This window comes from Ziziphus jujuba, chromosome 6, assembly GCF_031755915.1.
Source record: "Ziziphus jujuba cultivar Dongzao chromosome 6, ASM3175591v1".
NCBI classification, from domain to species: domain Eukaryota; kingdom Viridiplantae; phylum Streptophyta; class Magnoliopsida; order Rosales; family Rhamnaceae; genus Ziziphus; species Ziziphus jujuba.
The window spans coordinates 1,409,352-1,436,754 of NC_083384.1; the positions used below are offsets into that span (position 1 = coordinate 1,409,352).

Here is a 27,403-nt window from a genome sequence, read left to right on the forward strand (position 1 = left end):
AAGAGGATGGAACCATTTCTTCTAACTCTTGTTCAAATTTGATAAATGTTGGTTGATCGTATATTTCATTATAGTCCTACGATTCAGAGTATCATTTCCTATGTACCCATAGGTGCTATATTGGATTTGAATCAGATTTCGGATCAATCGATATTGATTGACTGCCTCCATTATGTTATTGCTAGCAAATACCACTATTTTTGGTTTTGTATCTTCCAATCATTCCCGTAGGAGGTCAGAACTTATTATTTTATGATCCTTCAATAAAAAGATTCATTTTCTACATAAAAAGTAGGAGGTAGAACCAATAAAGATTTCCTTTTCGATTCATCCCTGGAGTTGAATACCTCATTCAAGAATTGTTTTTTATCCAATCTGTAAGAATCAATAGAAAAGGCAAATCCCTTATGATACACCATATCCGGCTCGGTTATTGATAGAGTGAATAGATCTGCCATTTCTTGAACTTTTGATTCAAAATTGTGGTATAACATGTATCCCCCCCTGTTTCGGTCATGGAATAGATGAAATAAATCAAAAAATGGACTTTTGTTGAAGAATGAAATCTTATTGGAATTATCTAATTCATCCTTTGGAACCATATCACATCCCGGATCCGATGAAATAGGATGAATTGAGATGATATTTTGTAAATACATAATTATCTTGAATATATTAACTATTTCATTATTTTCCAAATGCCTGTAAAGGACAAAAGAAACATCTTGCTCTTTCTTTAACAATTTATGATCTCTAGTGGACCTCTCCGTAGGATTCGAACCCAGATGAAGTTCTGACCATCTATCAAAGAAAAAAGAACGAATGGATCTTGTAGGATTCCTAAGAAATTCTTTGATTTCTTCTGGAAGCAAATGATTATTAATCTGCTTCTCACGTTCCGTGAATACCTGGGACATTGAGGAATATCCCAAAAGGCATTTAGGGAATCGGTCTGATTCTATCTCTGTTCGTTCCGTTTGAATAAAGGAAGGATCCCAAAGAATTGATTTTATTTTAGTTGTTGAATCTGTCTTTGATTGATCAATGTGTGATATTCTGAATCCTCACTACTAATGGAATCGAAATGATCTCTGGATCGATCGGAAGATCATTTCAATTGGCTAGAATCCATTACTTAAACAAAATTGGATTTTGTGGAATCATATTGAATATTTGACAATACATTCTGTACCTTGCTAAAAAATCGATCCTTGTTTACCAAACACTTGGTATCTAACCAAATCCAACTCTCTCTCGATATGTTCCTCAAAAAATCCAATTCGTGCGGATTCCTCCCCTAACTAAAGAATAGATCTTGGTGGAATTGCCACATATGAAATTGAGCACAATTTTGCAAAGAAATAGCTCACTTGTTTCTCGAGAAGAGATGGGAAACATGCTCAATATCATTTGATTGAATAGTTGACCCAACTCCTTGTTCTTTGAAGAAACCCTCCGCTTCAATTGGTATTTTTTCACAAAAAGCAAACATGAGATAACAAATCCAGTCTTTCACTAAGATTTTGAATAGCTATCCCGAATTCAAGTTGATTATGTTTCGCCTCTTCCTTGAAGAAAGATGATCAAACAGTTCCCAATCATGGTCCTTGCGGATCGGATCATCCATAGAATATACAAAAAGAAACTCCTGATATTTGATATCTTTCTCTTTGAATGAGATCTCAATTCCAACGACGATTTTATTGGATATCTTACAACTAGAATCCCTCTTTTTTCTAATCTAGTTCCTTAACCACCGCGAACCCCAGTTAGATTTAGGCATGATACACTTTTTAGTTGTTGGGAGAACCCAAGTACTCTCTTTCGAATCTAGGAAACAGCTCTCAGAGATCTTTTTTCCTTTTTGGGAAGATACAGGAGCGAAACAATCAACCTATTGATATTGGAAGACTCAAAATATTCTTCTAATGTATCATTTATGGGTCCAATGAAATTCATAGGTATAGGAAGAAAGCCTGTCAAATAGAGATTTTTTCTTTCGACCATCTTTCGATTGTTAATATGATATATAAGGACCGTTACTACAAATAGTACTACACCCTTGATCGTGAAATATCGATTGCTTGTTGAACCCTATAAATGTGAATTACGTGAAAGTAGGATGCTCTAAATTCAGGAGACGCAGAGTTTTATAAAATGTTTTGGACGGAAAAATGTGAATGAAAGATCCCACTGAATTGAATTGGGTCCATGAATCTAATAAATAGTGAGAGTTCTTGATCTCTCTTAATATCTCTCTTAATTTGAAAATCCAGGATTTGAATTGATGTCCTTTCATTGAGTCCTCCTAAATTGCATTGATTTATCCTGAAGATTTCATTTGAATTTGAATTTGGTTATTCACCATGTACGAGGATCCCCGCAAGCATCCATGGCTGAATGGTTAAAGTGCCCAACTCATAATTGGTGAATTCGTAGGTTGAATTCCTACTGGATGCATGCCAATGGGACACTCCGATAAAATAAGTCTATTGGAATTGGCTCTATATCAATGGAATCTCATTATCCATACATAACGAATTGGTGTGGTATATTCATATCATAACATATGAATAGTAAGAACTAGCATTCCTTTCCAGACTAAAACTCATGGGGAAGAAAATAGATTTATGGATGGAATTAAATATGCAGTATTTACAGACAAAAGTGTTCGGTTATTGTTGAAAAATCAATATACTTCTAATGTCGAATCAAGATCAACTAGGACAGAAATAAAGCATTAGGTTGAACTCTTTTTTGGTGTCAAGGTAATGGCCATGAATAGTCATCGACTATAGGGAAAGGGTAGAAGAATGGGACCTACTATGGGACATACAATGCATTATAGATGTATGATCATTACGCTTCGACTGGGTTATTCTATTCCACTTGTTAGAAAGAAAACAACTTAAATCAAAATACTTAATAGCATGACGATACATTTATACAAAACTTCTACCCCGAGCACAAGCAAAGAAGCTGTAGACAGTCAAGTGAAATCCAATCCATGAAATAATTTGATCCATGGGCAGCATCGTTATGGTAAATGTCGTAATTCCAGAGGAATCATTACCGTAGGGCATAGAGGGGGAGGTCATAAGCATGTATACCGTAAAATCGATTTTCGATGGAATGAAAAAGACATATATGGTAGAATCGTAACTCTAGAATACTATCATAATCGAAATGCATACATTTGTCTCATACACTATGGGGATGGTTAGAAAATATATATTTTACATCGCAGAGGGGCTATAATTGGAGATACCATTGTTTCTGGTACAGAAGTTCCTATAAAAATGGGAAATGCCCTACCTTTGAGTGAAGTTTGAACTATTGATTTACGTAATTGGAAGTAACCAATTAGGTTTACGACGAAACCTAGAAATCGATCATTGATCCAATTTGAATACCTCTACATGATAAACCTCAATAGAAAACTGACGAGTCATGGCAGCAAGTGATTGAGTTCAGTAGTTCCTCATATAAAATTATTGACTCTAAAGATATAGCAATATGGAGAAGACAAAATTGTTACAAGCATCGACAAAACCAGAAGCGACCCTTGTTTCAAAGAGAGGAGGACGGGTTATTCACATTTCATGTTGTGGTCAGAGATGAATTGAAAGCTAAGCATTGGTAATTCTAAGGATTCCTAAGGAGAAAAATAGAGATGTCTCCTACATTACCCGTAATATGTTGAAGTATCGATGTAATTTCATAGAGTCATTCGGTCTGAATGCTACATAAAGAACATAAACCAGAGGAACAGGAAGACCTAGGATGTAGAAGACCATAACATGAGTGATTCAGCAGATTTTGATTCCTATATATCCACTCATGTTGTACTTCATTATATGATACATATAAGAATTATACGATATATATAAGATCCATCTATATAGATATCATCATCTACATCCAGAAAGCTGTATGCTTCGGAAGAAGCTTGTACAGTTTGGGAAGGGGTTTTGATTAATCAAAAAGAAGAATCTACTTCAACCGATATGCCCTTAGGCACAACCATACATAACATAGAAATCACACTTGGAAAGGGATGACAATTAGCTAGAGCAGCATATGCTGTAGTGAAACTGATTGCAAAAGAAGGGAAATCGGCCACATTAAAATTACCTTATTGGGAGGTCCATTTGACACCCAAAAACTGCTTAGCAACTGTCGGACAAGTGGGGAATGTTGGGGTGAACAAGAAAAGTTTAGGTTGAGCCGGATCAAAATGTTGGCTAGGTAAGCATCCTGTAGTAAGAAGAGTAGTTATGAACCCTATAGACCATCCCCATGGGATGGTGAAGGGAGGGCCCCAATTGGTAGAAAAAAACCTGCAACCCCTTAGGGTTATCTTGCACTTGGAAGAAGAAGTGGAAAAAGGAATAAATATAGTGATAATTTTATTCTTCATCACCGTAGTAAATAGAATTTGTTTCTTTGTCTTTACCAAAAAAAAAAAAAATAGGAGTAATTAATTGTGACATGTTCACTTAAAAAAAAAAATCCTTTTGTAGTGAATCATTTATTAAGAAAAATAAATATGCTTAACATAAAAGCAGAAAAAGAAATAATAGTCACTTGGTCCCAAGCATCTACAATTATACCGACAATGATCGGGCATACTATTGCTATCCATAATGGAAAGGAGCATTTGCCAATTTATATAATAGATCGTATGGTAGGACATAAATTGGGAGAACTTTCACCTACTCTAAGTTCTGAGGACATGCAAAAAATGATAATAGATCTCGTCGTTAATAATTTTTTAATAAATACAAAAAGTGAATATAGATACTTATTGTTCATTAGTGAGAGGTAAACCTTATGAGAAATAAGAAAAAGATGGACCGATATATAGAAGAATACGCTCTAAGTGAATTTATAGATATGTCTGCTCATAAAGTGCAAAGAGTAATTGATCAGATTCGTGGGCGTTCTTATGAAGAAGCACTTCTTATACTCAAACTCATGCCCTATCGAGCATGGTCTCCCATTTTAAAATTGGTTTCTTTTGTAGTAGCAAATGCTAATCACAATAGAGGTTTCACCAAAGCAAAGTTAAAAATTAGTAAAGCGGAAGTCAACGAAGGCATTACTATGAAAAAATTAAAACCTCGAGCTCGAGGATGAGGTTATCCAATGAAAATACCCACTTGTTATATAATTATTGTACTGAAACATACAGCTGTACATTATTATATTGACTATTTAAAGAAAAAATTGTCTTTGAAGAATTTTAAGGTTAAAAAAAGAACATGGATGAATAAAAAAAAGAAGTACATCGATATGACCTGTCATGATATGTATAGCAGCGAGGGATTATGGGACAAAAAATAAATCCACTTGGTTTTAGACTTGGTGCAACCCAAGGTCATCATTCTCTTTGGTTTGCACAACCAAAAAATTATTCAGAGGATCTACAAGAAGATCAAAAAATACGAAATTGTATCAAGAATTATGTACCAAAAAAATATGAAAATATCTTCTAGTGTCGAGGGAATTTCATGTATAGAAATTCATTTTAGAAATTCAAAAATGAATCTATTTGATTGAAGTCATAATCTATATGGGATTCCCAAAGTTATTAATATAACTTAGAAGAATCGAAGAATTACAGATGACTGTACAAAATGAACTTAATTGTGTGAACCGAAAACTCAACATTGCTATTACAAGAATTCAAAACCCTAACGAAAACCCTAATATTCTTGTGGAATTTATAGCCGGGCAATTAAAAAATAGAGTATCAACAGAAAAGGAATTGCACATGTCGAATGGATTAAAGAAGGAAAGGTTCCTCTACAAACCATTCGATCTAAAATTGATTACTATTCCTATACAGTTCAAACTATTTTATGGGTATTAGGCATCAAAATTTGGATATTTACAGAAGAGGAATAGTAGGCCTTTACTTGACTTATCTTTAGTTCTATTCTGTCCATCCAGTAATAGAATAAAAAATGACAAATTCTTTCATTCTTTTTCTCCTAACTAAACACAAAAATGAACAATTCTATAAGGTTGAATAAAAATTTGATTAATCATTTGATATAATTGCTATGGTTAGTGTGTGACTCATTGGTTTTTTTAGGATTAGGATTGAAAAAAAAGAAAGAAGTACCAGCCCATAGTGTGAACTAATAACTATTATAGAACTAATATAGATATACAACTAATATAGAACTAATAGCCAACTCATTGCTTAGCATTATCTGGATATTAAAAACTGGTCAAGATATGATATATTGATCATATCAATGTAGCAACTGAAATCTTTTTTGCATAAACAAAAAAATAAAAAATAAAAAATAATAATCTGATTTTGAGCTGTAAAGAAAAAATAAAATATGCAAATAAATGGAAGGATGAGAGAAAGAGCTAAAAAAAATTTATCAATGATATATGTTTCCAATATGTAAGGTCTATGATTCATCTCATAATGAGGAATGTAATGAAGCATTAATACCGATTGGTCTATAATTATACAAATCTTTTCATATAAAAAGAATCAAGAGCCCTAAGCCAATAAATACTGAGAGGATTGACTCGAGAACAATCAAATTTCGTTAGGGGCTCCATTGTAGAAGTCAGACTTAACCATTAATCGAGAAGCGATGGGAACAATAGAACCTGTGAATACATAAGATTATTTTGAAAACGAATCTTAATGATTCATCGGGTAGGATGGCGGAACGAACCAGAAACAAATTCAGTTATTCTAAAAGGTCCTGCCATAAACTAATCCTGCAACTGAATATTGAAAGAGTAAATATCTGCCTGCAAAAATTTTGATTTTATTGGATTTCTAAATTTTAGCCGATCTGATATGCTAATAAAAAGCAAAACAAAATAATGATTCGTTATAAGCTTATAACAAAATGACTTTATCTATACTATTATCTCTAAATGTATCTCTAAATAAAAATTATTTATAAATCGAATCCATGTTTAGTTATATATCAAAACAAGATATACAAATTTCTAATAGATTAGATGAAATTTCAACAAATCTCATGAATCAATATATATTTTTAGTATATTATTCATTAAATACATAAATATAAATACATAGATATTATTTTTTAATCGTTTCAGTTGCAAAAAGCTAGATGAGAAGAAACTCTCATGTCCAATTCTGTAGTAAAGATGGAATTAATAAACAACCATCAACTATAACCCCAAAAGAACCAGATTCTATAAACATCATGGAGGAAGAATGAAAGGAATATCTTATCGAGGTAATCATATTTGCTTCGATAGATGTGCTCTTCAAGTGCTTGAACCTGCCTAGATCACATCTCGACAAATTGAAGCCTGTCGACGAGCAATGACACAAAATGTCCACCACGATGGGGAAGTATGGGTACATATATTTCCAGATAAACCAGTTACAATAAGACATATAGAAACCCATATGGGCTCAGGGAAAGGATCTGATGTGATTCCGCCCAAGCTCGCTCAACCGATAACCCACTAAGGTGCTGACCCGACACGGATAAAGACCAAGCCAATCATAAGAGCTTAAATTATGAGATTTAAGGACAACCTGGGAGCATTTATACAGGGGGTAATCAATTCTCAACAGAGATTTTTCATACTAGAAGATACAAAGCCTATCCTAAGCATCCAAGTGGTGGAAGCCGATACGGACCCGGGTAGCGATTTTAGTGCAAATATGGACACCGAGCAGCATCAAATGGTTCCAACTCTTTATGGATTCAATACATATGTCTAATATGATATGGAATCAAGTCAAGCCAGCTTCAAAGGCATTCAAAAAGGTGTCGTACGGACAGCTTCAAATTTGGCCTGTTTTTACTGTATTTTGTGCTGGCTTTATTGTATTTTGCTGAGTTGGGTTTTTCTCTTTCTTCCAAGAAAGGGAAACATGTGGGACTTCATGATAAGCTTATTTGACATCATAAAATGCATATTGAAGCTGATTTGAAGCTCAAATTGGTCAAAGTCAACTTAGACAAAAAGCTAGTATTTTAGTTTCCTAATTTGATTCTACTTTTTGTTTTAGGAAATTACCATTATCTTTTAGTTTTTATTTATTTATTTTCTAGAAAAATAAGTTTAGGAAAGTTATTATTTTATTATTTTCATTGTAAATTAAATAATTCCTAATTCAAAATAAAGGAATTAATTAATCCAAATCAGATTAGGAAAGGAGTGAGAATTTCGGCCACCATAGGAAACTACTTTGTATGGCCGGTTTTCCCTTTGTTTTTAGGGTTTTATTTCATGAATTTGTAGCCTATTTAAAGGATTATTTTTCAATAAGAATAGATCTTGAATTTTATACAGAAAATTATTTGTGAGATTGAATTCTCTTTGTTCTTTTGAACACCTAAAACACCATTAGTAAATGAGTGTTTTAGTTTTGACTTATCAATAGGACTTCCATCACCTATTGTGGCATCTTCACTATATACCAAGGTTTCTAATCACAGGTTGGTTAGGGGTCAAGGTGATCATTAGACCCTTAACATAATTAGATCCGTGCTAATATAATACGGGTTTAGGAGCAAGTTGTCCTAGGTTCGTATCATTTGGTATTAGAGACTGGTTTTGTTCAGGTTTGATCTATTTTTATTTGCTTTATTTGTTTTTGTGTTATTCTGAAATTTTAGCATTAGGTTAAGGTTCCATCCATCCCATACACGTTCTTCATCTTAAAAAAATAATAAGTAAAAAAATTCATTCCTAGTTGAATTAGGATTTCCTAGTTTTATTGTATTTTTGTTCCCTAGTTTGTTGGTTGTTTTTCATCATTGTTCTTGTTAATTTTGGTTTTTGTTGATTTTTCTTTACTGTTTTAGTCTTCACTATTTGCATTCATATATTAAAAAAAAAATCGCACAATTTGAATTTTTGATTAAGAGATCACGGGTTTGGTGTTGTTTTGGAGTTGGAATTGAAATTTTAGTAATTATTCTTGCTACTGCAGTTGTTTATGTTCTGTGAGTGGAAAAAAAAAAAAAAAGAGGTAAAGCAGAATAAAAAGAAAAAATTTTGGGTTTGTTGAATTTGGTGTTGAAATTTAAGTTTTGGAACTTGTTTGATTTGGAGATTTGATTTGTGATATTTTGAGTTTCTGGACAATTATTTTGTTGGATATTTGAATTTTGGGTGCTAAATTATTTGGATTAAAATTAGTTAAAAGATTTGATACAAAACTTGAATCACAAGAACAACAACCAACACTTTTCTATATTTTTGTTCTATTTGATTCTTGTTCGTATTTGAATTTCTTTTTCTAGAATTTTATTCTTGAACTCATAATCTATTACCATCTGGTCCAGTTCTTCAAAATTCTGAAGTTTTCTCATTAATTTGCTTTATTTTACCTAGAAAAGCCAAAAACTAGGTTTTGTTGAATTCTTCGTTATTGCCTACTTTTAGCTACGGTTTTATTAATAAGTTTAATTAAAACATACTTGTGATCTAATTATTGTGTTGTGGGTGTTTTAATTTGAATTTTGAGATAATTCATTGAGAGGAAAAAGGTAAGAGAGTGTGAGCACAAAAGAGGGTTAAAAGCTGAAACTAGTGTGCAAACACGAGTGTCGAGTTCTTAATTAAGTGAAACACATGAGGGAGTAATATTTGGTGAGAATTTATTTTATTTTACATTATTTATGGTAACATGGCAGATTCAAGGGTGAGAAGAGGAGATCCACCTTTGAGAATTAATGAAGAAGAGTCCGTAGGATTCCATGGTGGTTCCCGAGCTTCGGGGAGTGGTGAACAAAAGGATATGAGGGCTGTCTTGGAGCAACTACAGCGGATGAATACTCAACTTGACCATTTAAAAAAGAGGATGAATAGGTTAGAAACATCCCAATGAGTGCCAAATATAAGGATAGATGCTCATGGAGGCCAAGGTCGAGGTTAAGGAGGCCGTGGGCGGCCAAGAGAGGAGTTTGAGGAGGAAAATGTCGGAATGGATGAAACACTTGCTGTCCATGAGAGGCTAGGCCGTGGGAGGCATAGGAGAGAGGATGTAGATGATGATCTTGGCAACATCAAGGTAAATAATCCACCATTCATGGGTAAAAGTGATCCGGAAGCACATTTGGAATGGGAGGAGAGAATGGAGATGATCTTTGATTGCCACAACTATTCAGAGGCCAAGAAGGTGAAATTGGCAGCAATGGAGTTTGGTCATTATGCACTCCAATGGTGGACAAATGAGCAAAATACCCGAAGAAGAGTTGGTGATGACTTGATCACTACATGGCGACCAATGAAAGGAGCCATGAGGAAGCGATTTGTACCATCACACTATCATAAGTTGCTGCATCAAAGGCTTCAATCTTTATCTCAATGAAGTAGGTCCGTGGAGGATTATAATAAGGAGATGGAGATGCTTATGATGAGGCTAAGTATGAATAAGGATAGAGAAGCAACTATGGCAAGGTTCCTTGGTTGTTTGAATCGTGACGTAGCCAATCAACTAGAATTGCTACAATATGTGGAATTTGAGGGAATGTTGCATGTGGCTATTAAGCTTGAGCATCAATTCAGGTGGAGGGGTGTCAAATCACGGTTTGGAGGTGTTTTCAATAGTTGAAGATCAATTCAAAGTGTTTTGAGAAGCAATCCCATATTTGACAACAAGCCAAAACTGAAACTTTAATAAGATAGTTCCAATCGGCCAAAAAGAGAAGCTAAAGCCGAAGCTGTCCAAGCACACAAATATGAAGGTAAATCTGATCATAAACCTTCAAGAACTCATAAAATTGTGTGTTTTAAGTGCCAAGGAAGAGGACACATTGCCAATCAATGCCCGAATAGAAGAATCATAGTGCTGAAAGGTAATGGTGAACTAGAATCCAAAAGTGAAGAAAGTGAGGATGAAGCCAAGCAAGAGGAAGAGGACTTGGAGGATGAACCCGAAACTTTGAATGCTTCCCATGCTGAATTAATCTTGGTTTCTAGGAGAGTACTTGCTGCATACAAAGATGAGGATGAAATCCAAAGAGAGAACATCTTCCACACCCGATGTGAAATTCAAGGTAAGATTTGTAGTATAATTATTGATAGTGGAAGTTGTACAAATGTAACTAGTAACATTGTAGTTGATAAATTAGGCTTAACAACTATTAAGCATCCAGAACCTTATAGATTACAACGGCTTAATGATAATGGTGAAATAAAAGTGAATAAACAAGCCAATGTAAAATTTAGTTTAGATAAATATGTGGATGTTGTATTGTGTGTGATGGAATTTGGTGTAGGTTTATGTTGTTGTACCCTAGAGCACAATCATTCAAGGTGTTAGTCAAGAATGATTGTTGTTGGTTCTTGGTTCTTGATTTTGTTTTTTTTTTTTGGGTTTTTTAAGGTTTTGTTTCTGGTTTTAATGGAGGTTTAGGGTTCTTGAGAAGGTTGTTAGCTTTTGGGAAGAAGAAGAAACCAAAAATGTAGTAGTTGAGAGAGAGAGAGAGCCAAAAATGTTGTTTTTCAAAATCTGTTTTTTGAATATTTTATTTCTCAACGTTTTTCATTACAATTTTCATACTTTTAAATACATCAAAAAGATAATAAGGCATGCTGCCATATTGAGCAATAAATACAAAAGCATTAAAAGTAACCAACCAAGCCAAACTACCTCAACTAACTCTAATCAATGTGCTGGGCATGCAAGAAACCTTCTTTAATGGGCAGTTCAGCTTGTCTAGGGCATTTGAATTTGAAAACCAGCTCCATTTGACTTGAAAATTGGAGGGAAGCCTTTTTGAATATTAAAATATGTTCTAGCCAAAAACCAGATAAAACAAAGTCCATTTACCCATTCAAAAGTAATCAAACCCGAGGCAGTTTTGCCTAGTTTTCTGGGCAACAAAACTGCACAAGGGTCAGATTGTTTTGAGCTTAACTCAGCCTTCCCAGCTCCAAATTGGGCCATTATTTTTGGTGCTTCTTCCTCTGCATATCTAGTTTATCATATCCAAAATTCAGGTCCAAATCCCAAACCTAATTCAAACGGAATCCAAGGAAGTAGACTTATGTTGTTGGAAATACAATTCCAGCAACTAAACAAAAAAGGCCTTAAGCTAGATAATGAGCTTAGGGCATTACAAAAAGGATATTGTTCTTAAACATTACAAGATAAAATAAAATGCATAAACATAAATAATGCTTGGTTTTTGATGTTGTAAAACAAAAAGTGCAAGTGTAACCGAACTACCTTGCACATTGTGGCAAGATCACCACATTTCAACAGTGTGATGTAGTACCTATGCATGCTAGTCATATTTTATTGTGGAGGCCATGGGGATTTGATAAGAATGCCATACACTATGGGAGAGAGAATTCCATTGTACTTAAATTTAATGGGAAGAAGGTCAAGCTGGAGCCATTAACTCCAAAGGAGGTATTTAGAGACCAACTTCAAATGCAACAAAGGAGGAAAGCCGAGAAGCTCAAAGAGAAGGCTAGTACGGCACCAATGGTTACACCACCTACCCATGAGGTCAAGAACGAACTTGCTGTCCAAGGTAAGTATTCTAAACTCAATGGTGAAGGGAAATACAATGACAAAACCAAAAGAGAGAAATTAAGAGAAAAAGCCGGAAGTGATGATAAAAAGAGTGTGTCCGAAAGAGAGAAAGGAAAAGAAAGAAAAGAAAGAAAAAGTAAATTTTTTTTTTAAGTTTTGGGGATGTTAATAAGGCTATCCTGAGTAAGAAACCATTGCTGGTTATGAATTATAAAGACATTAATTTAAAAATGCTTTTCCTGTATAGAACTTTATTTGCATTATTAAACGATTACTTAGTGGAAATTTGAAAATTTGGGAGATATTATTTGCTAACATTAAAAAGTGTGATGAACTTGTATTTCTAGTATTTGTTGTGATAGTGTTTGACCCAGAAGATTTGGTTTGGCTACACTCAAGAAAAAAGAGGTTTCCCGAACCAAAAAAGTCCAAGCCTATGCCGCATGTGGACGGATCTTTTCAAGTTTTGGAGCCGAATAACAAGAATGCTTACAAGCTTGATTTACCGGGTGAGTATAACATGAGTGCTGCATTTAATGTTGCTGATTTATTCCCTTTTGATTCAGGTGATGATCTAGATCTGAGGACAAATTCTTTTCAAGAGGAGGGAAATGATGTGATTCCGCCCAAGCCCGCTCAACCGATAGCCCACTAGGGTGCTGACCCGACACGTATAAAGACCGGGCCAATCATAAGAGCTCAAATTAAGAGACTTAAGGAAAACCTAGGAGCATTTATACAGGGTGTAATCAATTCTCAATAGAGCTTGTCCATACTAGAAGATACAAAGCCTATTATAAGCATCCAAGTGGTGGAAGCCGATACGGACCCGGGTAGCAATTTTAGTGCAAATATGGACACCGAGCAGCATGAAATGGTTCCAACTCATTATGGATTCAATACATATGTCTAAGAGGATATCGAATCAAGTCAATCCAGCTTCAAAGGAATTCAAAAAGGGGTTGTACGGATAGCTTCAAATTTGGCATGTTTTTACTGTATTTTGTGCTGACTTTACTGTATTTTGCTGAGTTGGCTTTTTCTCTTTCTTTCAAGAAACGGAAACGTGTGGGACTTCATGATCAGCTTATTTGGCATCCTAAAAAGCATACTGAAGCTGATTTGGAGCTCAAATTGGTCTAAGATTGGTCAAAGTCAACTTAGTCAAAAAGCTAGTATTTTAGTTTCGTAATTTGATTCTACTTTTTGTTTCAGTAAATTACCATTACTTTTTAGTTTTCATTTATTTATTTTCTAGAAAAATAAGTCTAGGAAAGTTATTTTTTATTATTTTTATTGTAAATTAATTAATTCCTAATTCAAAATAAGGGAATTAATTAATCCAAATTAGATTAGGAAAGGAGTGAGAATTTCGGCCACCATAGGAAACTACTTTGTATGGCCAGTTTTCCTTTTGTTTTTAGGGTTTTATTTCATCACTTTGTAGCCTATTTAAAGGCTTACTTTTCAATAAGAATAAAGCTTGAATTTTATACAGAAAATTATTTGTGAGATTGAATTCTCTTTATTCTTTTGAACACCTAAAACACTATTAGTGAATGAGTGTTTTAGTTTTGACATATCAATAGGACTTCCATCACCTACTGTGGCGTCTTCACTATATACCAAGGTTTCTAATCACAGGTTGGTTAGGGGTCAAGGTGATACGAACCTAGGACGACCTACTCCTAAACCCGTATTATATTAGCCCGGATCCTAATTAAGTTCAAGTTCTAATGGAATTGACCTCAACCCCTAACCAACCTGTGGTAAGAAACCTTGGTATAATGTAGAAGCCATAATAGGGGATGGAAAACCTATTGATAAGTCAGGCTAAAACAACCAATTCTCTAATGCTGTTTTAGGTGTTCTCAAAGAACAAAGAGATAATTAATCTCACAAGTATTTTCTCAATCAAATCAAAGTTGTTTTCTTATTGACAACTAAGCCTTTAAATAGGCTACAAAGCCACGAAATAAAACCCTAGAAAATAAAGAAAACCAGCCACCACACATAAAGAAACCTAGTTGGCCGAAACTCTACTTCCTTTCCTAATCTAAGTTTGATTAATTAATTCCTTTATATTAAATTAGGAATTAATTAATTTACAATGAAAAGAATAAAATAAAAACCTTCCTATGTTGATGCTGTCCATGCTTGGAAAAATAAGAAAAGGCTAATACAGTAAAATACAGTAAAGCCAGCAAGCAATACAGCAAATTCGGCCAAATTGTTGATGCTGTCCGTACAAGCCCTTTTTGATTGCATTTGAGGCTGCTTTAACTTGATTCCATGACCTCTTAGGCATATGTATTGAACCCATAAATCATTGGAACCATTTCATGCTTCCCGGACTCCAAAAATGTACCAAAATCGTCACCCGGGTCCGTATTGGCTTCTATTGCTTGTATGAGTAAAACAGGCCTTGGTTCTTTAGATATGGCCAACCCCTCTTGACTATGACTTATTCCTTGTATGAATACAGTAAGATTGTCCTTGAACTTCTTGGCCTGGGCCCTAGTGATCGGTCCCACCTTCATTTGTATTGGGTCAGCACCCCAGCGGGTTGTTGGTCGAACAGTCTCGGGTGGATTCGCATCAAATGTGTCCTCCTCCCTGGCACTTAAAACACACAACATCATGAGTTCTAGAAGGTTTAGGATCTAATGTTACCTCATTCTTTGGTGCTTGGACAGATTTGATTCTAGTCTCCTTCCTTGGCCAGTTTGAACTTTCTTCTTTGACTTCCGGCTTTGGCTTGCTTTCATAGATGGGATTGTTCCTCCAGCCACTTGAATTGGACCTTCCACTATTGGAAACACCTCCAAACCATGATCTTACACTTCTCCTCTTGAATTGGTGCTCTAATTTAATATTCACATGCAACATCTCCTCCAATTCCACATATTGTTGCAATTCTAGTTGATTGGCTATTTCAAGATTCAAACCACCAAGAAACCTTGCCATGGTTGCTTCCTTATCTTCATTCAAGTTCAATCTCATCATAAGCATCTCCATCTCCTTGTAATAATCCTCCACGGATCCATGTCCTTGAGATAAAGATTGAAGTCTTTGATGCAGCACCCTATGATAGTGTGATGGTACGAATCGCTTCCGCATGGCTCCTTTCATTTGTCGTCATGTAGTAATCAAGTCATCACCAACTCTCATTCGGGTGTTTTACTCATTGGTCCACCTTTGGAGTGCATAATGGCCAAACTCCATTGCTGCCAATTTCACCTTCATAGCCTCTGAATAATTATGGCAGTCAAATATCATCTCCATCTTTTCTTCCCACTCCAAATATGCCTCGGGATCACTTTTTCCCATGAATGGTGGGATGTTGATCTTGATATTGCTAAGATTGTCATCTGTTCCTTCCCTCCTATATCCTCCACAGCCAGCTCTCTCTTGGACAGCAAAGGTTTCATCCATGCCTTCCTCAAAGTCTCCACCAAAATTCTCCTCATCAAATTCCTCTCTTGGTCTCTCGCGACCTCCGCATCCTTGGCCTCGTCCTCCTTGGAATTCTTGCCTATTTCTTGTGTTCGGCATTCCTTGTGGAACTTCTAGCCTTCCCATTCTTTGATTCACATGCTCAACTTGAGCACTAACCCACTGTATTGACTCCGAAACAGCTCTCATGTCCACTTGGTCTCCACTCTCGGTAGCTCGGGCATCGCCATGGAATGCTACGGACTCCTCCTCATTGATCCTTAAGGGTGGCTCTCCTCTCCTCATTCTTGATTCTGTCATGTTAGTATAATAATAAAATAGGACCTTACAATTTCACTCCCTTACGTGTTTTACTCAAATGAGGACTCGACACTCGTGTTTACACACTTGTTTTGGCTTTTTACCCTCTTTTAAGCTCACACACTCTTGCCTTTTTCCACTCAATGAATTATCTCAAAGTTCTAATTAAAACACCCACAAAACAGAAATTAGATCACTAATATGTTTTAATTAAACTTATCAACAAAACAGAAAGCAAAAGGTAGGCAATACCGAAAGAATCCAACAAATCCTAATTTTCGGCTTTCTAGACAAGAAAACACATAAAATAATGGGAAAATGTTGGAATTTTTGAAAACTGCACCATATGGTAGTAGATTATGAGTTCAAGAATAAAATTCCAAAAAAAGAAATTCAAATACAAACAAGAATCAAAGAGAACAAAAATATAGAATAGTTGTTGGTTGTTGTTATTTGTAATTCAAGTTTTTGTATCAAATCCTTTCGCGAATTTTAATCCAAATAATTTAGCACTCAAACTCAAATATCCAGCAGCAAAAATAACTCTCCAGAAACTCCAAATATGGAATAAATAATTAGCGAAGCAGCAATTACAAAAAAAAAATTCCAGCAACAAACTTCAACACCGATTTTCAACAAATCGATATATATAATTTTTTTTTTCTTCACACACTGAATATCAGACACAACTACAATAGCAAGAATAAACAACAAATTTGCAATTCCAACACCAAAACAAACACCAAACCCGTGACCTCCAAATAAACATAAATGTGCAGTTTTTTTTTTTTTTTTAAATGTTGCCGCAAACTCTTTTTTTTTTTCCTTTTTTTTTTTTAATATATGAATGCAAATATTTAAGACTAAAACAGCAGGGGAAAAATCAACAAAAACCAAAATCAACAAGAACAATGATGACAAACAACCAACAAACTAGGAAACAAAAATACGATAAAACTAGGAAATCCTAATTCATCTAGGAATGAATTTTTTTTTTTTTTAATGCAGAACGTGTATGATGATAGAAGCAACCTTAACCTAATGCTAAAATTGTAGAATAACACAAAAACAAATAAAGCAAATAAAGATAGATCAAACCTGAACAAAATTTAGCTCTGATACCAAATGATACGAACCTAGGACGACCTGCTCCTAAACCCGTATTATATTAGCCCGGATCTTAATTAAGTTCAAGTTCTAATGGAATTGACCTCAACCCCTAACCAACCTGTGGTTAGAAACCTTGGTATAATGTAGATACCACAATAGGGGATGGAAAACCTATTGATAAGTCAAGCTAAAACAACCAATTCTCTAATGGTGTTTTAGGTGTTCTCAAAGAACAAAGAGATAATTAATCTCATAAGTATTTTCTCAATCAAATCAAAGTTGTTTTCTTATTGAAAACTAAGCCTTTAAATAGGCTACAAAGCCACGAAATAAAACCCTAGAAAATAAAGAAAACCAGCCACCACACATAAAGAAACCTAGTTGGCCGAAACTCTACTTCCTTTCCTAATCTAAGTTTGATTAATTAATTCCTTTATATTAAATTAGGAATTAATTAATTTACAATGAAAAGAATAAAATAAAAACCTTCCTAAAGTTATTTTTCCAGAAAATAAATAAATAAAAGCCAAAAAGTAATGGTAGTTTCGTAAAACAAAAAGTAAAAACAAATTAGGAAACTAAAAATCCTAGCCTTTTGATCAAGTTGACATTGATCAATCTTTGACCTCTTTGAGCTCCAAATCAGCTTCTAGATGCTTTTTAGGATGCCCAATAAGCTGAATATGAAGTCCCACACGTTGCCCATGCTTGGAAAAATAAGAAAAGGCTAATACAGTAAAATACAGTAAAGCTAGCAAGCAATACAGCAAATTCGGCCAAATTGTTGATGCTGTCCATACAAGCCATTTTTTATTGCATTTGTGGCTGCTTTGACTTGATTCCATGACCTCTTAGGCATATGTATTGAACCCATAAATCATTGGAACCATTTCATGCTTCCCAGACGTCAAAAATGTACCAAAACCGTCACCCGGGTCCGTACCAGTCTCCAGCGCTTGTATCAGCAAAACAGGTCTTGGTTCCTTGGTCATGATCATTCCTTCTTGATTATGTTTTATCCTTTGAATAAACACAGCAAGGTTATCCTTGAACTTCTTGGCTTGTGCTCTAGTGATTGGTCCCACCTTCATCCGTAACGGATTAGCACCCCAGGGGGTTATTGGTTGAGCGGGCTCGGGCGGAATCACATCACAAGGTGACCATTAGAACCTGAACATAATTAGATCCGGGCTAATATAATATCGGTTTAGGAGCAGGTCGTCCTAGGTTCGTATCAAGATCTCCCGTATATTGGGTAGCTATTGTCAAACCCAGTAGAATACTTTATGAAATGAGCGGAGTAGCAGAAAATATAGCCAAAAGGGCTATTCCACCAGCGGCATCCAAAATGCCTATACGAAATCAATTCATTATTTTGGTATAGGAACGTAGAACCAAAAGAAAAGATTTTTTGGATGAAAAAAAACAAATTTGTAGGTTTCCTTTTTTGTTTTGAACAAACAACATTTCTTTTTTATTTTTTTACTTGGCCCTTTGTGTTAATTGAAAAAATAGATAAAAAAATGATTCAACCCCAAAGCCATTTGAATGCAGCGGATAACAATGGAGCCCAAGAATTAATGTGTATTCGAATCATATGAGCTAGTAATCGATGATATGCTCATATTAATGACATTGTTGTTGCTGTAATTAAGGAAACAACACCAAATACACCTATAGAATGATCAGAAGTGATCAGAGCTGTAATTGTACATACTTGTAAAGAACTTGATATGAACCTAAGACGACCTACGCCTAAATTGGTATTATATTAGCTCGGATCTAATTATGTTCAAGTTCTAATGGTCACCTTGACCTTCAACCAACCTGTGATTAAAAACCCTTAGTATATAATGGAGGCGCCACAATAGGTGATGGAAGGCCAATTGATAAGTCAAACTAAAACACTCATTCACTAATGGTGTTTTAGGTGTTCAAAAGAACAAAGAGAGATTCAATCTCATAAAATAAATTCTCAATATTATTAATGGTTTTTTCATCCTTAAAAATAAGCCTTTTTATGGGCTAAAAGAAAACAAAATGAAACCTTAAAAACAAAAGGGAAAACTGGCCATGCTTGTTGTTTCCTAATGTGATCAAATTTTCTCTCTCCTTTCCTAATATCATTTTGATTAATTAATTCCTTTATTTTGAATTAGGAACTAATTAATTTAAAAAGAAATAATAAAAGTAATAACTTTCCTAAACTTATTTGTCCAGCAAATATACAAATAAAAACCAAAATGTAAAGGTAATTTCCTAAAACAAAAAGTAAAAATCAAATTATGAAACTAAAATACTATCTTTTTGACTAAGTTGACTTTGACCAATCTTTGACCAATTTAAGCTCCAAATCAGCTTCCATATGATTTTTAGGATGCCAAATAGGATTTACATGGAGCCTCAAATGTTGCCTTTTCTTAGAGGAAAGAGAAAGAGCCAACTCGGCAAAATGCAGTAAAGTCAGCGGGTAATACAGTAAAACTGGCCAATTTTTCATGCCATGCGCATAACCCCTTTTTGGTTGCCTCTAAAGTTCCATTGAATTGATTCCATGACTCTTAGACATATATATTTAATCCATAAGGCATTGGAACCATTTCATGTGTGCCCGGACTCCATAAATGCACCAAAACCACTACCCGGGTCCATATCGACTTCCACCACTTGTATGCTCAAAATAGGTCTTGGGTCTTCAAGTATGGACAAGCCCCATTGAGAATGAAATACTCCCTAGATAAAGGGAGCAAGGTTTTCCTTAAACATCTTAATTAAGCCCTAGTGATCGGTCCGGTCTTCATCCATATCGGGTCAGCACCCCAGCAGGTTGTTGGTTGTGAAGGTTCAGGCGGATTCACATCAAAACTCAAACGTGAGAACGGTATGATCATATGATATGATGACAATGTTGTAGTTGTTATTGATAAAGAAAGAAATCCAAAAGGAACTCAAAATTTTGGCACGATCACCTGGGAATTAAGACTGTTAAATTTCACTAAAATAGTTTCATTAGCACCCGAAGTATTATAAGAAGAGACCATAACATAATTAATATAATTAATTATAACATATTTAATAGAATTAATATAGTTATAATATTTAACTGAGTATTTACCGAGTAATTAATTGAAATTGATTAAGATTATTTAGTAAATTGAGATTTATTATTAGTAGTAGATTGGTTGTGTCTCACGTATATGCCTTTAAGAATTCAAAATTAAAAAATAAAGAAAAACAGAAAAAGAGCATGTTGATTATGTCAAAATTCGAGTACAACAATAATATGAGTTTATCATGAATATAGACATTATTGCTGATATGATAACCTCTATACAAAATGCTGACATGAAAAAAAAAAAAAAAAAAAAAAGATCAGTTCGAATGCCATCTACTAACATTACTGAAAACATTGTTAAAATCCTTTTACGCGAAGTTTTATTGAAACATGAGGAAACATCAGGAAAACAACAAAGATTTTTTGGTTTTAACCCTACGACATAGAAGGACTAGGAAAGGACCATATAAAGTTGTTTTAAATTTAAAATGGATCAGTCGACCCGGTCTATGAATATATTCTAACTATTAATGAATTCCTAGAATTTTAGGCGGAATGGGGATTGTAATTCTTTCAACTTCTCGGGGTATAATGACAAACAAAGAGGCTCGATTAGAAGAAATTGGTGGAGAACTTTTGTGTTATATATGGTAATCCTTCTGATATGCAAATTATATGTAGAACTTTCATATTTGTGAAAAAAAAAAGAAGAAAAAAAAGAGAGAGGGCGGTTTTCTAATATCACCCCTCCTGTATTAGTTGATACCTCAGGGAGTTTGACCTAAAATGAAAGGGAAAACAAAAAGGATTCATGAAGGGTGAAGTAGTGCATGACTGCCCAATGGTATAGTCTGAATTCGTTTAGATAATGAAAATCTGATTCAAGATTATGTTTTAGGAACGATTTTAAGTAGTTTTTTTTATACGTATATGACGAGGAAATCGAAGCAAAAGTAAAGCAAGTCATTATGATTCAACAAGCGGATGTATAGTTTATAGACTCCCAAAAAAGATTCCAATGATTAGATGGTTCTTTCAATTTCAACATTCATTTTTAGGGTATACGATTCGAAGTTAAAAATTTCAAGCAACTTATTTTCTTTCAATAAAGAAAGTTAGAATTAAATTAAGGAATGATAAATATGAAAATAAGAGCCTCTGTGCGTAAAATTTATGAAAAATGTCAACTGATCCATAGTCGGGGATGAATTATAGTAATTTGTTCCAACCTCAGACATAAACAAAGACAAGGATAATCTTTCTAAACAAAAAATGATTCTATAAATTTAAAGGAACTATTGTACAAATACAGAAATAAAAATAAAGGATCTGTTTTGACATGAAATGGATATATCCATATATCTCTGACTTATATTTATGAGATGATAAAATATGGCAAAATCTATACCAAGAACCGATTCAAGTAAGAATAGACATATTGGTTCATGTAAAAATGCATGTAGAATACCAAAGGGAGTTATTCATGTCCAAACAAGTTTCGACAATACTATTGTGACTATTACAGATGTAAGGGATCAGGTAATTTCGTGGTCTTCCTTTGGTACTTGTGGATTCAAGGGTACAAGATGAGGGATGCCATGTGGCGCTCAAACCACAGCGGAAAATGCTATTCGAATAGTAGTGGATCAGGGTATGCAAAGAGCAGAAGTCATCATAAAAGGCACCAATCTCTGAAGAGATGCGGCATTAAGAGCTATTCGTAGAAGTGGTATACTATTAAGTTTCATATGAGATGTAACCCTTATGCCACATAATCGCTGTAGACCTTCTAAAAAAAGACATGTATAAAAATAAACATTGAAGATATTTTAAGAGAAATAAATAATTCAATGATCTGATTAAATAATATTACTATGGTTCACAAGAAGGTAACAGTATATACTCAGACAATGCAGTGGAAGTGTGTTGAACCATGAGTAGACAGTAAGCGTCTTTATTATGGACGCTTTATTCTGGCTCCACTTATGAAAGGCCAAGCCGATACAATGGACATTGTGATGTGAAGAGCTTTGCTTGGAGAAATAGAAGGAACATGTATCACACGCACAAAATTTGATAAAATACCACATGAATATTCTACCATAGTGGGTATTCAAGAATCTGTACACAAAATTTTAATGAATTTGAAAGAAATTGTATTGAGAAGTAACCTTTATGGAACTCGTGATGCGTCTATTTATGTCAAAGGTCCCCGATATGTAACTGCTCAAGACATCATCTTACAACCTTCGGTGGAAATCGTTGATAATACACAGCCTATAGCGAACCTAATGGAACCAACTAATTTATGTATTGATTACAACTCGAAAGGCATCACGGGTATTGTATAAAAATGCCAAACAACTTTCAAGATGGAAGTTATTCTATAGATGCTATATTCATGCCTGTTCGAAATGCCAATCATAGTATTCATTCTTATGCAAATGAGAATGAAAAATAAGAGATATTTTTTTCTCGAAATGTGGACAAATGGAAGTTTAACTCATAAAGAAGCATTTCATGAGGCTTCCGGGAATTTGATTGTTACATGCAGAAGAAGAAAATTTCCATTTAGAAAAAAACCAACACAAAGTTACTTTACCCTTTTTTACTTTTCATGATAGATTGGCTAAACCACGTAAAAATCAAAACGAAATAGCATTGAAATCTATTTTTATTGACCAATTAGAATTGCACCCCAGGGTCTATAATTGCCTTAAAAGGTCCAATATACATACATTATAAGACCTTTTGAATAATATTGAAGAAGACCTTATGAAAATGAAACATTTTCACATAGAAGATATATGAGAATCCGCCCGAGCCTGCACAACCGACAACCCACTGGGGTGCTGACTTGATACGGATGAAGATCGAGCCAATCACTAAAGCCCAAGCCAAGAAATTTAAGGAAAACCTGGATACTTTTATACAGGAAGTAATTAATTCTCAAAAGGACATGTGAATACCCAAAGATACAAAGACTGTTTTAAGCATCCAAGTGGTGGAGACCATTACGGACCCAGGTAGCTGTTTTTGTGCAAATTTGGACTCCAAGTAGCAAGGAATGGTTCCAACACTTTATTAAATCAATGAATATCATTAATAGGACATGGAATCCAGCCAAGGCAGAATCAAAAGCATCTAAAAAGGATTTGTACAGATAGCATCTCAATTTGGCCGAAAATGTGTTGTTTAGCCCCTGACTTTGACTTTTCTTCTTGTTTGCCTTATTCCAATCAAGAGGCAATGTGTTGGAATCATTATTAATCATATTTGGCATCCTAAATGGCATATGGAAGTTGATTTGGTTAATTTGATTTTGACTTCTTGTTTTATGAAATTAGTCTTTTATTTGGTTTTTATTTATTTATTTACTGGAAAAATCAACTTAGGAAAGTTATTATTTTATTATTTTCATTATAAATTAATGAAATCCTAATTCAAAATAAAGAAATTAATTAATCCAAATCAGATTAGGAAATAACGTAAATTTCGGCCAAGCCAGGTTTCCTATTTTTTGGTGGCCAGTTTTACCTATATAATTAGGGTTTTATCTTGCAACTTCTTAGCCTATTTAAGGGCTTGTTTTATCAATAATATTCAGTATATTATTCATATAGAAAATTATTTGTGAGATTGAATTATCTTTGTTCTCTTTGAACGCCTAAAAAACCATTAGTGAATGAGTGTTTTAGTTTGACTTATCAATAGGATATCCATCACGTATTGTGGCATCTTCATTATACTAAGGTTTCTAATCACAGGATGGTTAGAGGTAAGGTGACCGTTAGAACTTGAACATAATTAGATCCGAACCAATATAATACAGGTGTAGGCGCAGGTCATCCTAGGTACGTATCAAGATAGAAAACATATATTGGACATTCTAGAAATAAAAAAGCATTTTGCATAAATTTTAATGGATTCTTTCTTCTTCTTTTTTAAATATAAAAATGAGTTTTGAATCTTTAGTACATTCCATATACTCGGAATAAATCCAAAATTGAATTGAATAAATAAATGTATCTAGGGAGTATTAACTTTGAAGCAACTATTCCCTAGATACGCACATCATGTTTTTTTTTTTTTTTCATTTCACAATTGAATCAATTTTAAAAAGACCTAAAGTTAGGGATTTATCAATAGGTAACGTTGCTCCAATACCCAACCAAAGGGCTACTTCAGTACCAATAAAAAAGATGGTTGTCCCTACTAGACGATGAAATGGGTTTTGGAATTTATTAACATTCTCCAAAAAAGGTACTGTTAATAACCCCGTGAGTATGGAAACCATTAAAAGAATGCCCAATAATTTATTGGGCATTGTACGAAGAATTTGAAATATGGGAAAGAAATACCATTCAGGCAATATCTCCAAAGGAGTTGCAAATCGATCCACAGGTTTGCCAATCATTGGTGGTTCTAGAACCGCTAAAACTATGTTACACACAATAGTACCTAAAATTACTACCAAAAAAATATATAAAAGATCGTTGGGCCATGCAAGCTCTCCATAATAATTATGCCCCATCCCCTTAGCCAACTTAGCTCCTAATACAGGATCGTTCAAGTTATGTTTTTTTGTTATTAGGATAGGTGAATTATTCTAGATCCATCCCCAAAAGAACCGAACATGATAATTTTTCATCATCCTACTCGAGCATGAATCAAATGAACCAAATAGATCCATATAAAAAATAAAAAAATTGATATGGTATCCACACCTATATGAATGATTCTACGTAAGACTAAGAAAAAATTTACCAAATTTCCTTTTTCAGAGTATTAATAACCATCCATTGTAAGGAATTCAGTTCTTACAGATAAATGCTCAGTACCCAAGCAGGCTTACAAATCATGATCAAGTGCTTTCTGAGCCATCTCAGACCTTACAATTGGACTTTATCCCCAATAATATCAAAACTTTTTACATACAAAGGATTTGCTTGTTACTAGTCTAGTTTAACCCTAATTCTTCTTATTCTTCTTTAGATCCCTTATTTCACTCTGATAGTATAATAAATCGAGTCAATGGAGAGGAAATGAATACATTTCCATACTATTAAGTAAGTGAAATATATAGAACATACTTCGAGATTATGTCACATCACTTCACTTATTCTTTCTATTGGATCTCACAAAGCCTATTCATACACGACATGATCAAGTCTGATCATAGAAAATATTCTCTTCAAATGAACCAGCCTATACCTCTGTATGGGGCTTACATGGTGGTTAGAACAAAGACATATTTTTTTATTTTAGTTGTGAATTCAAATATGGCAGATAAGGGCATATATTATGCATGGCCCAATCAATAGTTCAAGTAACATACTCTCATAATCCATTTTATATTTGGAAAATTCACTTCAACTATGAGTATCAAAAAAATAAAAATAATACATTATTACATTTTTACGAAGTTGAAGAGAAATATCCAAATACATGTCTTATTCGTTTCAATAAGACATATTTGTAGCAATGAAATACTATTGGTCCTACCCCTAATGATAAATGATTGATTAAAAATAGCGATGATATAATATATTTTTTATATTATTTACATTATAAATTACATTACATTATATTATAAAACGCCGGAAATCCCTTGCTTACGTACCAGTAGGAAGTGCATTAACATGAATACGGCAGTAAGAAGAGGTAATACAAAAGTGTGTAAACTATAAAACCGAGTCAAAGTGGATTGTCCCACACTAGCACTTTCGCGTATTAACTCTACCAAGGGCGATCCTATTACAGGAATAGCTCCTGGCACACCTGTTACAATTTTTACTGCCCAATAACCAATTTGGTCCCGAGGTAAGGAATAACCAGTTACACAAAAAGATGCGGTCAATACACCTAAAATCACACCTATAACCCAAGTCAATTAGTGTGGGACAATCAGGATCATCATTAGGACCATCATACTGGCCGACCATCGATGAACTGATCAGATTAACCAACAAAAGTTAGCTCTCATCATTATATATTGAACAGAAGCAAAAGCCTCCGTAACGGTCAGACGGTAATAAAAAGTCATAGAAAACCCTTGATACGAACCTAGGACGACCTGCTCCTAAACCCGTATTATATTAGCCCGGATCTTAATTAAGTTCAAGTTCTAATGGATTGGACCTCAACCCCTAACCAACCTGTGGTTAGAAACCTTGGTATAATGTAGACGCCACAATAAGGGATGGAAAACCTATTGATAAGTCAAGCTAAAACAACCAATTCTCTAATGGTGTTTTAGGTGTTCTCAAAGAACAAAGAGATAATTAATCTCACAAATATTTTCTTAATCAAATCAAAGTTGTATTCTTATTGAAAAATAAGCCTTTAAATAGGCTACAAAGCCACGAAATAAAACCCGAGAACATAAAGAAAACCAGCCACCACACATAAAGAAACCTAGTTGGCTGAAACTATACTTCCTTTCCTAATCTAAGTTTGATTAATTAATTCCTTTATATTAAATTAGGAATTAATTAATTTACAATGGAAAGAATAAAATAAAAACCTTCCTAAAGTTATTTTTCCAGAAAATAAATAAATAAAAGCTAAAAAGTAATGGTAGTTTCCTAAAACAAAAAGTAAAAACAAATTAGGAAACTAAAAATGCTAGCCTTTTTGATCAAGTTGACTTTGATCAATCTTTGACCTCTTGGAGCTCCAAATCAGCTTATAGATGATTTGTAGGATGCCAAATAAGCTGACTATGAAGTCCCACACCTTGCCCATGCTTGGAAAAATAAGAAAAGGCTAATACAGTAAAATACAGTAAAGCCAGCAAGCAATACAGCAAATTCGGCCAAATTGTTGAGGCTGCCCGTACAAGCCCTTTTTTATTGCATTTGAGGCTGCTTTAACTTGATTCCATGACCTCTTAGGCATATTTATTGAACCCATAAAGCATTGGAACCATTTCATGCTTCCCAGACTCCAAAAATGTACCA

General features: G+C 34.2%; 1 pseudogene; it reads left to right on the forward strand.

The window, feature by feature from the left end:
* The first annotated feature begins 2,930 nt into the window (after positions 1 to 2,930).
* LOC125418699 (large ribosomal subunit protein uL2cz/uL2cy-like) lies at positions 2,931 to 4,226 on the forward strand (annotated as a pseudogene).
* The last annotated feature ends 23,177 nt before the right edge of the window (positions 4,227 to 27,403 follow it).